Here is a 14288-nt window from a genome sequence, read left to right as displayed (position 1 = left end):
CTGGTTACAACCAAAGGGAGGAGCAGGAAGCTTCAGAGCCTTTGCCGGGCTTCCCGTACTTCTCAGGTTTCAAGAGTCTGTTGGATTCAACCTTTTAGTAGACTGGAAGAATGTCCTGGGGATCTTTCAAACAGAATCCAGATTTTGGATCCTTTTCTAAGGGTAGCTCAGAAAAAAACAGGAAACAAGGAGATGCTTCTTTTCTCTTGCTTTGTAAGTTCATCTCAGTAGCGACTAAAGGCTACTTAGCTAAGAGAGTATGTCCTTGGCATTATTTCATTGAAATCAGTCTAGTAAAATCAGGAGTGAAGTTGGCTCCAACCTTTAATAAATCCACAGTTTATCTCTTCCTGATAGGAAACAGCAGCTAGTAACTCACAATGTTGTTTAAAACGTTCACAGCAGGAATCAGTCAGATAAAGGGCTCACATAGCTCCGACCTGTGTTCCACAGTGGCCGACATGAATCCATATTTTTAAGCTATAAAATAACCAGATTTGTACAACAGATGTTCTGACTAATGAGTGAAAGGATTTTCATCTTTGGGTAAAGAAACCTCACGTCTGAAGTAGCTGGTAGAGGTGCAATCATGCGGTTTGATCACAGGTTAGGAGCCCTAAACTCTAATGCTGATGCCCACTTGGGGAAATCACTGCATATTCCTGGCATTCATTTGCTCTTGCTTGTTAAAATGGTTAACTAGTGTAAAACTGGTTAACTAGTGTCTGGTGAAGGGTTCACAAGGACCATTCATTCTATTACTCCATTTTTTAAAATAACTGATCTTAACCTAGCACCAAGTCTGCCTCAATCCCACCATGCAGCATTCAGCAATTTCACAGCTCCGGTACGCAGCGTGGATGCTCTAGTCACTTACAAGCTCCCTTTTGTTGACAGAAGAGCAGGGCTGCCTTACGCACACATGCACAGAAGGACTCTTGAGACTGAGGAAAAAGAAGCAAAACTTGTGCAGTTTTGTTTCTGCCCTGACTGCGTGTGTGCTTGGAAGGGGGGTGAATGACAAGTGAAAAGAGGTCTGCAGAGAAGTACTATCTTTTATTAAAGAAAGTAACGTAACTGAGAAAAAACAGAGGAGCTTCTGGGAACAAAAGAAAGCTGTGTACTTTTCAACAGCTACCCCAATGAGGTTTATAGCAGCATCGCCATCCAATCATTGCTTCATGGACTTGTTAGGATATGACATCTCCATCTGTCACTGGGGATCAGTCCAGATCTTAAAAGCTACGCCACACTTAGGGCACTGAATTTGATCATGAGAAATTCTGGGATCGTGTGACGTCCATCAACTTTTATACCATGCAAATTGAGTGCCAGTCCAAGTCATTGACACTGTGGTGGCATTTTACAGCCTTCTTGCGGTCATTTTACACAGCCATGACTGTTTATCCCAGTGTTTAGACAGCAGACAGTCTAGCTTTCTGGAGTTAATAAAATTCTATTTTATGTGATACCAGGAAAAACTTTAGGTCCTTCCATGCCAAAGGTGATAATTTCAGCTAACCTGGTAGTGCCCGTGTAAACCAACTTCTGCAGACTGGGGAATAGTTTTGCTGAAGGACACCGCGCTACTTCCCGTCACCTAAGGGCCCAGTGGTGAGGACTGATTTGGAGTTCTGGTCATGTGCTGCTTTATTTTTCTCCTTAACCATGTTACACGTGCTTCAGAAGAATTTACTTGGATAGGACCTTCTCTGAGGTTCAGAGGGAGCTATCACCACTTCTCTGGCTAGGGATCCCTTTCTATGTAGAGACGTTAGAACCCTTTGCTTCAGCCGCTCTCTGGAGGGAGTCATTTGGGGAGAAGGGAAGCAGTGAAATAGTTTGATGAATGGCATCAACTTACATCCCCCAGGAGGATTCCAGATGTTTTTAGCAGATGTTTAACAAGTTATGGCAACACAACTGACTGTGTTGAAACAAATTGCAGGGTGACCACCTAACTGTTGCCAGAAGTGAAGTTTTCAACACTTCCATCTGCCCCCTGGCAGTTACTGCTTTTCCCTGCAGATATCTGTGAACTCTGTACCATATCTTTGTCAGAAAAATCATGAAGAACTCTAACTGTCCAATAAAGTGTTGTTTAATTGGAACATCTCAAGGAACAATAAACCCTGAAGCTATGTTTGTTAGCTTTCTTATTTTTTAAAAGGAGAAAGGTGCTTTGTAAAGTCTTATGAGAATAAAAATAGCTTCAGGATTTTAGTGTCAGCTGGAGTTTTAAAAGTGTATTTGAGCTTCCTTCCTTTGTGTTACAAGAGAAATGCAAATGCCAAGAGGCGTGAAAACATTTGAGGATAGATGCTTGGATGAGTAAGGCACTTGTCTGGGATCCAGGATCTCCTAGCTCATGTCCTGGAGCTGCCACAGACTTCTAGTACTTCTTCAGCAATTCATTCTTCATGCCTCAGTCTCCTATTTGTAAATGGGGATAACTGTTCCTCTGTAATTGTCTCTCTTGTCTTATTTAGACGTGTAGGGGAAAGGGACTGTGGTTTTTCTGGTACAATGGGGGCCTCCATTTTGCTTGTCCTTAGTGAAAATGACTAAAAAGGTTGTGGGAAACAAAGCTTGTTTCCACGTAGAGTTCAAGAAGTACAGAAGAAGCTCAGCTGCAAATTTCAGAGGAAATATGAATGTTAAGAACTTTCTCAAAGGATGTGATGTTGGAAATCTTGGGGGTTTGGCTTAAGCTCCATTTTAGGAAACTTACTTAAGAAAAAATAGCAAACAGTGGGCAGGATATTTTCTGGTTTTGTTTTTCAGTTCAGTAATATACAGCTTTACCTGTTGTTAGCAGTGGAGATGGCTATCATCTTAAATATATTCATTTTGCTTTAAAAGTATCCCTTCAATGCTGAATATTAAAATTACAACAAAGAATTCTCTTAATTGAGAATTTTCTGGGCAGGGTCCAAGGGTTCATTCAATCGCTGCTTTTGGAGTTTTGGTTTTAGGCACCACTGCCAGTTCTTTTGTGTAATCTTGCAACTTCAAAGACAAGGAATGAGGGAGGTGGGCAGGAAAGCATTTAGGAAAATTATGTCTACCTATTTGAGTATCTCAATGAGCATGAAGTGTTGTTCATGGATTGGATGATCTTGAGAAAAGCGTGTCTTTTGCCCTAGAAGACTGCTTCCCATCTTGTGATCTGTGGCTCTGAGAGACATGAGAAGGTTATATGTGAAATGATGAGAAAACATGTGTTTTCAGGAAAACATACATGTATGTTACCATGTGATCAAGTAAATATGTAAACAAAGTTGGGAAAAATGAATCTGTAAATGCATATTCCAAACGCAGCTTAGTTCTTGATTAGAAAAAGAATTGCCATGGCAAAGCTGCATGAGGGCCTGTGATTTTTTTTTCTCCAAAAGGTTGTTTGGATGAATATGATTGGGAAATGCTGATATTGACAAAGAGACCAACTCATAAACAATTTAGCTTCAGTTTTCCCAGCTGAGCCTGGGAAAGCAAAACTGGGTTGAAAAATACACTGGCAAGGTTTTAATTATGATTTTAATAACGAAGCTTGAACAAACCTCTCACTACCAGTACATCAACTGCCCCCTCATGTTGTTTTCCCAGGCTTGATGGAGGGGCCCTGGGAAAGCAGTCTGATAGCAGATGAGAGAGCATACTGATCAGTGTAACTTCAGTCAGCACTACAAGTGCTTGACATTTCGGCAAAACAAGATCGCTTGCTTTGCTGTCTTTATCTGGGAGCAGGTGATCAGGTTCAGACAGTCGGTTTGTCATCCTGAGCTCTTTGTGGCTAAGACCTTGTTTGTTTTGCGCTCTCAGAAGTGCCATTCAGTCTCATGGCAGAGTTAATAATGCTGTGTGATTTCTACTGCGCACAGATTGCTCCTGGAATGTGCCGTGGTTATCTGGAAATAGACTGGTACTCAGGTTCCAGCATGCAGATGCCAGAGAGTTTCCTTCTGCCCATCTGCCTAGGCAATGAGCTGGGCTGTGTGTCAGTCCTGCTCTAGGAACCACAGCCAAGCTGGACGGTGGTTGAATCCCTGCTTTATCTGTCTTCACAGCAAATTGGGAAAGACATCAGTAGAACTACTGAGAGAAAATAATAGGAAAAGAAAGGGAGCAGTCTGAAGGCAAAGGAAGTGGGAGGAAAGGTGGGGAGGCCAGGGAAGGAAGCAACAGGGAAACTGTGAACTAACATGTGAAGCACAGACAGGAAAGGGTTCGTAAGTAATGGGTTAGCCGTATGGAGTCACATTCAAATCTCTCAAAATCCATGGTTACACCAGTGAGGAACCTGCCCTGATTTGTTCGTGGCTTCCCAACGTCGCAGTTTCTGCTTCTGAAAACTCAAGCCTCTCAGAAGCGTCACGGAGAGACTATTCGGGTTATGGTACAGATGATGTAATATTTAAGGGACAGACCCTTCAGACAGTGCAAGGGCTGCAGCTCCAGGCACTTCTGAAATGGGAGAAAGTGGCTTTAGTGTTTTGGGCTAAACCATGGAACTATTTCCTTGTTCTGATTTCAATTCAGTGATGTATTTATCAGAAAACAAGTAAAACAGCCCTCTCGCGTGTTTATCCATCATAAAACTGGTTTTATCCAAGGTTGCTATTATGGTCTAAGTTCACAGAGGATATGCTATATCCTTTACACATAACAAAGAACGTAAACCCCAGCTTTACATGCAAAACTCCATTCAGTGCTGGCTGGGATTCACAAAGCAGCTCCTTCATGACAGTGAAAGCACTATAAACTCGGGAAGCTGATTTTCAATAGCGGCCCCTTAAATTGCACAGTTGAGCATGTAAGAGCGCTATTGTGTCCATGCGAGCATGTGGAAGATTTGAAAGCTGGGGTCACATATAGTTGACTTTTGTTCATTTACAAAACAGTTTCATAGAATGAGGATGGAAAACAGAAAACACATACAAGTCTTAGGATACATTGCCCTGTACTTTTTCCCAAAATATCAGAATAATGATGTCACTGGGGAGGGGGGGGGGGTGGGGTGGGGTGGGGTGTCAGTTGTTGGAAAAATGCCAAGAATGTCCCTGATAAGGAAGGGATCTTGGCTATAGAATCTGGAGCTGTTTAAGTGTGTCATGTTTTGGGCAGGACTAAGCCCACTGAGTCTCCTAGAAACCCTCTGCATGAGATCCATGTATTAGGTCACAAAACAGGGGTAGGAGTCAGGCGGCTAGACAGATATACACACAGTTTTGTGGTTTATTCACCAGGTACGCAGCAAAATCGCCTGGCATGTGGGGTCTTGAAATGGTCCTGTGACAGCGTAAGGGTAAATGTGTGAGATTGTGATGGGGGAGTGCAGAGGGAGGACGAACGGAGCCCAGTTTGACAGGTCTGCAGAGCACAAATGTAATCTGTGCCTGAAAGAAGCGTGATCTGCTGCTCAAGGGGTATGACAAGCCAGCCTCCTGGAAAATAGCACTTTCAGTCCTTTGCAAAGGAATCAAATGAGGAACAAGGCTATTACCTCGCGTCAAACTGTGTCTGATAAAGAAATGGAAATCCCCTACTCTGCCACAAAGACCAAGGAGAGGTAGGATCATGCTGTGACACAAATAAATGAATAGTGAAACAGAAATGGAAAAAACACGGGCCCAAACATTACAAGAAAATATCAGACCTTGAAATGATTGGCTGTCTTAAGCAATAGACTCTAACAAAACATACGTTACAAATATGATCTGGGCGTGTAATCTAGTTTTGCTATTACACAGAAATGGATTTGGGAGCGTAAGTGTTAGATTCTATGCATATCTCCCTATTTTTATATCACATTAAGAAAAAAAGAAAGCCAATGCCAACAAATATCTGCACCTGGGGACCCTTGTAGCTGTTCATTACCAAACATATGAGGCATTAGCAGAGATATTTATACAGAGATGCTGGTGCATCTTTTCTCCTTTGCACTGCACTGTTAGGCATTCCTGTTGTCTTGTTCTTCTAATAAGCTTCAAGGGTCAAGAGCCACATCCTCCATCTTGCAGAAATAAATAAAATAAACAGGACTTCTTATCAGCACAAGGACACGTCTGCATAGGAGCGCTTGCAGGATCTGGCCCTTGCAGGATCACTCAGTTTTTACACGTGAGCTCAATGTCCAATTTACTAACGCCTTGCTCCTGGGCTATGGATTGTTACTGAGAGTAACAGCGCTATTTCTGCACACTTTCCCTCCCTCAATTTCTTTCCCTCCAACCCAGCAAGGACTTTTGTGAGCATCAGGACTGGTCTCCTGAGGGGATAGCTGAGCTGAACTCCCGCTGTGGATTCCCCGGTGTCAGCTGGATGCTGTTGGACTCGGGATACAGTCGTTCCATGTGCAAGAGCAGTGAAAGAGATGGTCTCTTCTACACAGTTACCTGTTTTTCTGAAGTTTGTAGCTGTCAAACTGAATTGGAATTGTTTAACTGGCTCAGAAGTTATTGGGACGCACACAGAGCACAAGTGCCCAAGCCGTATCTCCTTAGGAAACCAGGCTTGGGAGGGCTGGCTTTTCCAGCGTCACAACCAGGGGCTCCTCCTTTGGTCTGGTGTGCATTTTTGAAAGGCTTCCCAGTCCCGCAGTGTCACTCTTTGTTTGAAGTTTCCCTGACAGATCTCCGAGTGCATTTAGGCACCTCTCACTAGGATACCGGTCAACAAGCGACCTCCCACCTTCCTGATCTCTTTCTTTTGCATCCCAGGGATCTTCCCCCCCCTGCCCCGCCGCTGCATCAGGTGTTTGGGGGGGCTCCCTGGGGATGGGGAGGAGGCAGCTCTCCTTCCTCCGCTGCCTCCTGCGAGCTCGGCGGGCTCAGGACTCACCCCCATGGGCCACCCTCCCGGGGCTCTGGGCCACCGTCCGAGGGCTCTGGGCCACCTCCAAACGAAGGGACGAGTCCCTCTGGCGACTCCAGCCCAGGAAGTTCTCTGGCGAGGCGGGAGGAGGAGGAGGAGGAGGAGGAGGAGGAGGAGGAGGAGGAGGAGGAGGAGGCGGAGAGGAGGGGGGTGGTGGGTGCGGGCGGAGGCGCTCCCAGCCGCCGGGGCCGGGCCGGGCCGAGCCGGGCCGGGGCGGGGAGGGGAGGGGAGGGGAGGGGAGGGGAGGGGAGGGGAGGGGAGGGGAGGGGAAGGGAAGGGGGCACGGCCGGGAGGTGGAGCCGGCTGCGCTGGCGGCTGGGGCGCTCCGCGGCTGCCGGGCACCGGGCGCGCACGGCAGTGGGAGCCCAGCGCCGCCGGGAGCCGCCTGCTCGCCCGGTCCCTCCCCGGCGGGGACCCGCCGCCGGAGCCCGCTGCAGACGCCGGCAGGTAACGGGCCGGGACCGGGCTTCGCTTCTCGGTGCCCCCGGCTGTGCGCGGCAGCCGTGCCTCGGGCAGCCCTGCCGAGGGTCCCGTCCCCCTGCTAGGGGTGCCGGCTCCGGTTTGGGGATGCCGGCTGGGGGCACCCGCCCCCCGCGTTGTTTCCCCAGGATGGCGCTGTGGCTCCCCGGGGTGCTGGGCGGGCAAGTTTCTCGGGCCTGCCCTCGGTATTTCTGTGTTTTCCTGCTCCCCCCGTCATTCCCTCCGGGAGCGCTCTGACGGGAAAGGCAGGCGGGGCAGCGCCGGGTGCCGGCGGCTCTGCCCGCAGCGCTCGCCGTGCGCTCGTAGCGGTTTGGAGTAGTTCGGGTCAGGAAAGCGAGAGGGTTCCCCGTGTTTCTCGCTTCGGTCCAGTCCGGTAGGAAATTTTCTCTTTCACACTTAGCTGATCGGCAAGCTGCGATCCCGCCGCCCTGGGTCAGTCCCCGCTTTCTAATAGAGATTTACAGCTGCAACAACATCTTGGTGAGGTGCCACCCCACTGAGATGTGCGGGTTTTATAAGATGTACAGCTGGGCACTTGGAGTTTTAGCGTAAGTTTTGTATTTAAATGGTGAGCGAGTAAACAGAATTTTCAGCACTTGGGTGGTTTTCTGTGAAATGTGGTAGGCGTAATTTCTTTTTTCTCTAGCACTTCTCTTAGCAATTAGTAAACTCAGCCTGATTCCGGCTTGTATTTCTATAATAAGAGAAAATTTGGACACAGTTAATAGACTCTAGGCACGTATTTCACTGAATAGCCAGTGGCTACCAAAGCTACTTGGCCAGAAGTGTGCTGGAGATGGCTGTGTGCCTGGCTGGGTATATGCAAATTGTGAGCACCGGCTCACAATTTACTAGTGGGTAAAAAGTGTGTGGAGTTATTAAAGACTTGTCTTAATTCAACAGGATGTATCCAAGTGTTTGATGGATTCTACCAGTGAAATGCTTATTTTGGTTATTTAGTGCTTTTGTAAGGAGCGGTAGTTGTTCTGTCTCAGAAGTATACAAACTGAGAGCAAATGATAGGGATGTCATTGGGAGAGATAGGTACGTTATCTATTTCATAATTTGGGGGGGGATCTTTCAAATTCGACTGTGTAGCATAATGTACAGACGCGCTTATTTATCATCTGCTTTCGCTGAAGTATTTGTACAGTATGTTAAAATGATTTCAAACGTTTGACCCTCCCTGGAAGGCAGTTAATGTTTCTGTGTTTGTTGTGGCCGAGGTACAGCTTTTGTTGGCACAAGCTAAAATACCGTGCAATAGAGTTGCCATGAATTTAAGCGTAGCGGGGTGAGAAGAAGCAAGGAAGAGCTTAAACTTCTCTGAAACCCCGCGGGCTGCCAGCAAAAGCAAGGTAACACTTGTAGTGACTGTCCCACCCTTTCTCCCAGGCAGACTGCGCCACAAATGCCGTCGCTCCCCGAGTTGCGCGTTTAAACCCGTGAGAGGCGCAGGTGAACGGGCAGGTGTTACTCCTGGGGAGAGGGGCAGATGGAGCCCCCAGGGTACCGGCGGGCGGGGGGGGATGCCCGGGGCCGGCTCCGAGGGAGGAGAGCTCGAGTGGGTGATGCTGGCAGTTTCCACGAGAGGGCTTTCTCGCCGTGCCGCGCTCTGCAGCAGAACCTTTGTGGCGCCGGCCGCCCCTCCGCCTGCCTCTTAGCCACGGGGGAGCAGAGAGGGACTTGGGGTGGCTTTCGCTCACGGGGTAAGTATTTCAGATTTCCTTTGTAAATGATGGGGAAATCCCTTTATTCCCCCTGGGGTGTAAGGATGAGACATCCTGGGAAGAACACCAGCCTTCCTTTTCCAGGCTCACTTAAAACTTAGAACGGATCCCAGCAACTTAATTTCCCCCCAGTGGAGACCGAGAAGAGGCCGGGTGTGTTTTTCACGAAAGAGGAGTGGGGTCTGAGTGTTTGCATCCTCGCCTCAGCTGATGGCAAGGAATGACTTTATCCTGGCGTGATCTCATTTTTGGCTGCTTTAACACATATTATACTTTTCAGGGTGGGGCTGGGCGAAGGGGAAACAGGAATCATTGTGTGCGTATGAAAATGCTGAGCTATCCTTAAGTCCTTTGCCAAGTTGCCTGTGTGTTGTTTAATTCAAATAATTTCATACACGCAGCATTGCAGGTCTGTTTTAAAAGGCAGAAACTGTATCTGTAACCAGGAATAATATTGCAGTTCATAAAACATGAGGAACATCTGTTACTGTGACTTCAATTTGTTTCTCTCTCCTTGGAATAACCAAGTTGACAGCTCAGACAGTCAGGTTTAATGTCCTGTGCTAAACCTTTGGTCCTGCGTCCCGTGGCTAATTGTGACTCAGAATCAATAAATCCGGCTCCTGCTCCGCTACAGCGGCTCAACGCGGGAGCAGGAAGGGCTCCAAACCACCTGGCCCTGCGTGGAGCTAGTCCCTGGCAGCAGGCGATGGTGGGCAAATTGGGGTTTCTGTAAAACTAGGTCCATCGTGTGCGCTTGCTGCTTTCGGTGCAGCAGAGCTGGCTGGGATCTTGGCGTTCTCTCAGCGTTAGGGCCAAGCAAGCAAGAGAGAGGGTCTGCGCTGTATTTTCCCTCCTAGCACCTTTTATCTAGCCTTAATCTATCCCAGGTTGAATACTGTAGGCAGTTGAAGCAGAGCCATCTCATGCTTTGATGTGTGTTTATTGGCTCTAGCATCTCATTCTCTTGCCTTTTTTCTTTTTTAAGTTGCTCCCTTCCCACCCCACCTCCCCAGAGAAAAAGAACTAGAGGAGGCAAAAAGTGAATTGAGTGACTTTGTATTTTTGTGAATGGGTTTTCTTGCTTTGCCCCTGCCTTCCTTGCTGCCTGCTGTAAGATCCCTTCATAATTAAAATATTATGACTATCCTTATGGTAGCCCTTCACTTGTGGCAAGGATCCTAATTTGACGTCAATGCAAAAATACTAGTTTCTGGCATAAGGGCAGATGACATTTCATCAGCTAGTGCATGCCCATTTTTTTTTTTTTTTTTAAACCACAGTGCTAAGACCATATGGTCAGATAATGAGTTTAAGCTGATAAACAGCTTTGCCCAAATAAAGGACTTTCTTCCTAGAAAACACGTTTTCCTTTAAAATAAATAATGGAGTTCCTGTGTTTTTATTTAATTATCTTGAGTCCTGTCTGTTCTCACCAGGCTGCAGGAAAACAGACACAACTGCTCTGGGAACAGAAGCTACTGGATTTATGGGTCCGTGGGTCTTAGATGGGGAAAGGCTTGAAAAGAGAAGTTCAGATGCTACAAAACTGAGGCTTAAGGTATCTAAATAAGCAGATGGTGGTCCGAGTTGTCTTTGGAGAGGTTTGTGAGGTAGTGCCTAGTTCATGACATCTTGAAGGTGAGTCATTGCATGAGGTGGTGGTAGGTCCAAGGTCTGTTTGGGAGCTGTAATTAAAACAAATGAACATCTATACTCCTTGCTAATCCTGTGAGGCTGCTGAAGCAGCCCTTGTTTGGGGGTATTGTTGCAAGATAATTCCTACTTTTGCTTTTTCAAGAGTTTTTGACTAATGTTAGTACAATTTTTTTGTATGCTTGTTTAACTTAATTAATCAATAAAATGTGAGGGAAAGATTTTGATCCATTTTGGAAAAAAAAACCAAACCACAGGAGTAGTACAGTGAGGGCTGGAACGTAACTTGCTTCGGGCAGTTGTGGTCACTTTAAAATAGTGACTCAAAACCAAGCAGTGTATTTGCATGAGAGGATAAAGCCTGGGTATTTCTCCCCAAGATGCACAGGAAAGAGCTGTTTGGAATGTGAAATTGCTCATTCCCTTTTAAGCTATTTATTAGGAGTCCTCTTTTTTTATTTATTCTTTTCTTGGAAATGATTGTTAATCTTAATTGGAAGTAGCAATTGAAGGAAGAAAAAGTTTGTACCAAAAAATCAGTGCAGACAACTCCTTTCTTATGATGCTTATTCCTTCTAAAACTTCCTTAAATATTTTGTGTTGTCCATTCCCTCCCTTCCCAACGCTCCTCTGCACTGGGAAGGCTACTGAACTTATTTGTATTTCACATGAGGATATGTTCCAGATGTCTAGAGCTTTGGTTTCTGATGGTCACTGCTATCTCATTTGTAACTGATATGACAGCCAAGCTGGTCCTACCATTACTCGTGACTGCACAGTTCAGCATTCCTCATGTGTCCGTTCCAACACTTCTTATTTTCTTTTCACTGCTCTTGAAGTCTTGAGTCTCCAAAATGATGAATGAGTTATCCTGTCCCTTAGTTCCAGAGGATTTGTGTGAATTCAGTGCCCACCAAATACTTGATGAGACTTTTTTTTTTCTTTTTCCCCCTTCCCCCCCCCCCCCCCCCCCCCCCAATCTCTTGGAGCATTTAGCAGCTGCTTTGCTGTTTATCATTTCTGCACTGGTAAAGATCTGTCATGGGCTAATTTAGTATAAATTGTCTGAGACTGAAAGAAGTGGCTATAGGATCTTTTTCTGTTAACCACACCAGCTGCTAAACCAGTTTGTCAGCATGTTTTTATTTATTTTTGCATAGATAAGATTTAAAGAAACAAACGATAAAGATGTTTCACTCTTACAAATTGACCCTAAAAGGGATTTGCTTCTGTACCTCTGCCACCTTCTGTTCTCTAGCAGTGGGCTTGAAGGATTTCCATTTTCTCAAAGTTTATAAGAAGCAGCATATACTCTTTCAGAGCATGGAGCTGTCCTTCCCTGGTCTAGAGGCAGAAAGGCTCAGTATCCTGGTGAGTTGTGTATGTGTGGTGTTTTGGGTTTTTTGGGGTTTTTTTAAGATCTGAATTGCTTCTGCAGGTGTCTTGATACAGGAAGCTTTGGATGACCACATGCCTAATGTGAAAGCTTCATGTTTGGTGGACTCATACAGCGGATATTACATGACAGTTGAGAGTATTCATGTGGTGTCGATTTACCCTCACCATATTCAGTTAAAAGAAAACCAAAACCAGTATCTTGTCATTGTCCTCAGAGGTGATGGGAGCAGGTGTTTGACTATCACAGGTTTTTAGTATGGGTCTTGTTTCTGCACAGGATCCCTCCTGTCTGTGTAGTCCCTCCAACAAGGATTCCAATGATTGGTAAGTCTCTGGGGGTTCTCACCCTTTGGGGCTTTTTTTGGCCATCAGGATATTCCCTTTGGTATATATTTACTAAATAAACCTGGTCTAAAATGGAAGTTTCCAGCTACTTGAGAAATAAATTGAAAGGTCACTGTAGAAGAGTCAATTCTTAAACCCAAACGAAGTTCAGATTTTTTAGACCAGTGTATCACTTCAGGAAGAAACAGAGATGTCTTTGGTGAAATAAACAGTGTTGCAACTGAATCTCATCTGTGTGCTTGATATTACTTGGTTCTGTGATTATTAAAGGGGCTGCACAATTTTGTGAATTAGGACTTAGGTCTGAGTTTGCTCAGCTCAGCTGTTGATTGGCTGTGTTTAGTTCATCTCTGTTCCTGCCCTTCTGTCTCCCTCGTTTGGTTGGTGCATAGCCGTGTTAGAGAGGGACTTTCTTGGGGTGTCTGTGGTGCCTAGTGTGATCTGGAGTCTGCCCTAGTTAGCTGGGGATGAGTCTCTTTAACCAAGTAACAAGTGATAGGACAAGAGGGAATGGCCTCAAATTGCGCCAGGGAAGGTTTAGACTGGATATTAGGAAGTATTTCTTTACAGAACGGGTTGTTAGGCGTTGGAATGGGCTGCCCAGGGAGGTGGTGGAGTCCCCATCCCTGGAGGTGTTTAAGACTAAAGTTGACTTAGCGCTGAGGGATCTGGTGTAGTTGGGATCTGTCAGTGTTAGGTCAATGGTTGGACTGGATGATCTTCAAGGTCTTTTCCAACCTAGACGATTCTGTGATTCTGTCTTTGGAAGCAGCGTAACCAGGATCCTCTTTACTCCTGATGTCTGTGATGTTAGTGTCAGGACAAAATCTTACAGGGGTGGTTGATCCTGGGGAAGTGGACCTGAACCAAGCTGCTAATGTGAAAAGTCATGTAGTATAGCAGAGATAATAATAGCTCTTATATTCTTTCAGACTTCTCACTTGAGTCATAAACAGCTTTAAATACATTTTGTGCCATCCCAGATGTCTGGAAAGCCAACAAGACAGATGAGTGGAATGCGGTATGGGCGCATATGGTGACTTGTTAGCTGTGGGTCAGTGGCACAGCCTGGCAGGGGCTCCGGAGCTTAGAGGCCCTGGCTGCAGCTCAGGTTGTGTATATTGTGCATGATTATAGTAGCGCCTGTTCCTGCAGCTCTGTGCTTCTCGTAAGGCTCAGCACTGAAATTGTAATGCTAGCAGCCTTTTCTCATGGCCCAATGCCCAGTTTGAAGAGGGGTGATTTCGGTCATGTTGCTAGACATATGTATTTATGGCCCGTTTCATCTGTTGCATTTAATCTGTTGGGGTATTTTTAATGTTATTATGGAAACAGTTACTATATTTACTCCTTAGGAAAAGTTCAGTATATGACAGTCCATGAGGAGGGAGTTTTAAAGTAATAAAGATTGTGCTAAATAATGGTGTCTACACTTCTTCAGGAAGAATTATCTAAATGAACTGACTGGCAGTTTGCCTGTTCTTGAGACACGGACCTTACAGGGCACTGAACTAGAACACGCTATGCTGGGAAAGCAACGACAGGGTTTGTTCTTGGCTCGCTTGATGGCACATCTCATTTTCTTGGGGAGCGAAGAGAACCAGATCTTCTTGTACAGAGAGGGCTTATGCGTATACCGGGCTGGTTTCTCAGACTTGCGGACAACCTGTTTCTCGTGGAAGTCTCCGGGACCTGTGGGTACCTGTCAGGTGAACTTCTCAAAACCTGCTGCCAGGGTAAATGAGATAACGGTATGGAAATTCAGTGGGTTTTGGAATAGGAGTCACTGTTGTTGATGTACTTATT

At 45.9% G+C, this 14288-nt stretch overlaps 1 protein-coding gene across 5 annotated transcripts in view; it reads left to right on the top strand.

Moving 5' to 3' along the window:
* Positions 1-7176: 7176 nt before the first annotated feature.
* TSPAN18 (tetraspanin 18) overlaps positions 7177-14288 on the top strand; it is a 121183-nt gene continuing 114071 nt past the window's right edge. For 3 of the 5 annotated variants that reach the window (XM_074852565.1, XM_074852561.1, XM_074852564.1), the window contains exon 1: positions 7177-7320. The gene's annotated coding sequence lies outside the window, so the exon portion shown is untranslated. Of the gene's footprint in view, positions 7321-7693; positions 7727-14288 lie in introns of those variants that run through there. The other 2 variants (XM_074852567.1, XM_074852563.1) reach the window with 2 other exon arrangements.

This window comes from Strix uralensis, chromosome 29 (assembly GCF_047716275.1).
Source record: "Strix uralensis isolate ZFMK-TIS-50842 chromosome 29, bStrUra1, whole genome shotgun sequence".
Taxonomy (NCBI): domain Eukaryota; kingdom Metazoa; phylum Chordata; class Aves; order Strigiformes; family Strigidae; genus Strix; species Strix uralensis.
Note: the sequence above shows the minus strand (reverse complement) of the source record. Positions and strands in the feature narration are given on the sequence as shown.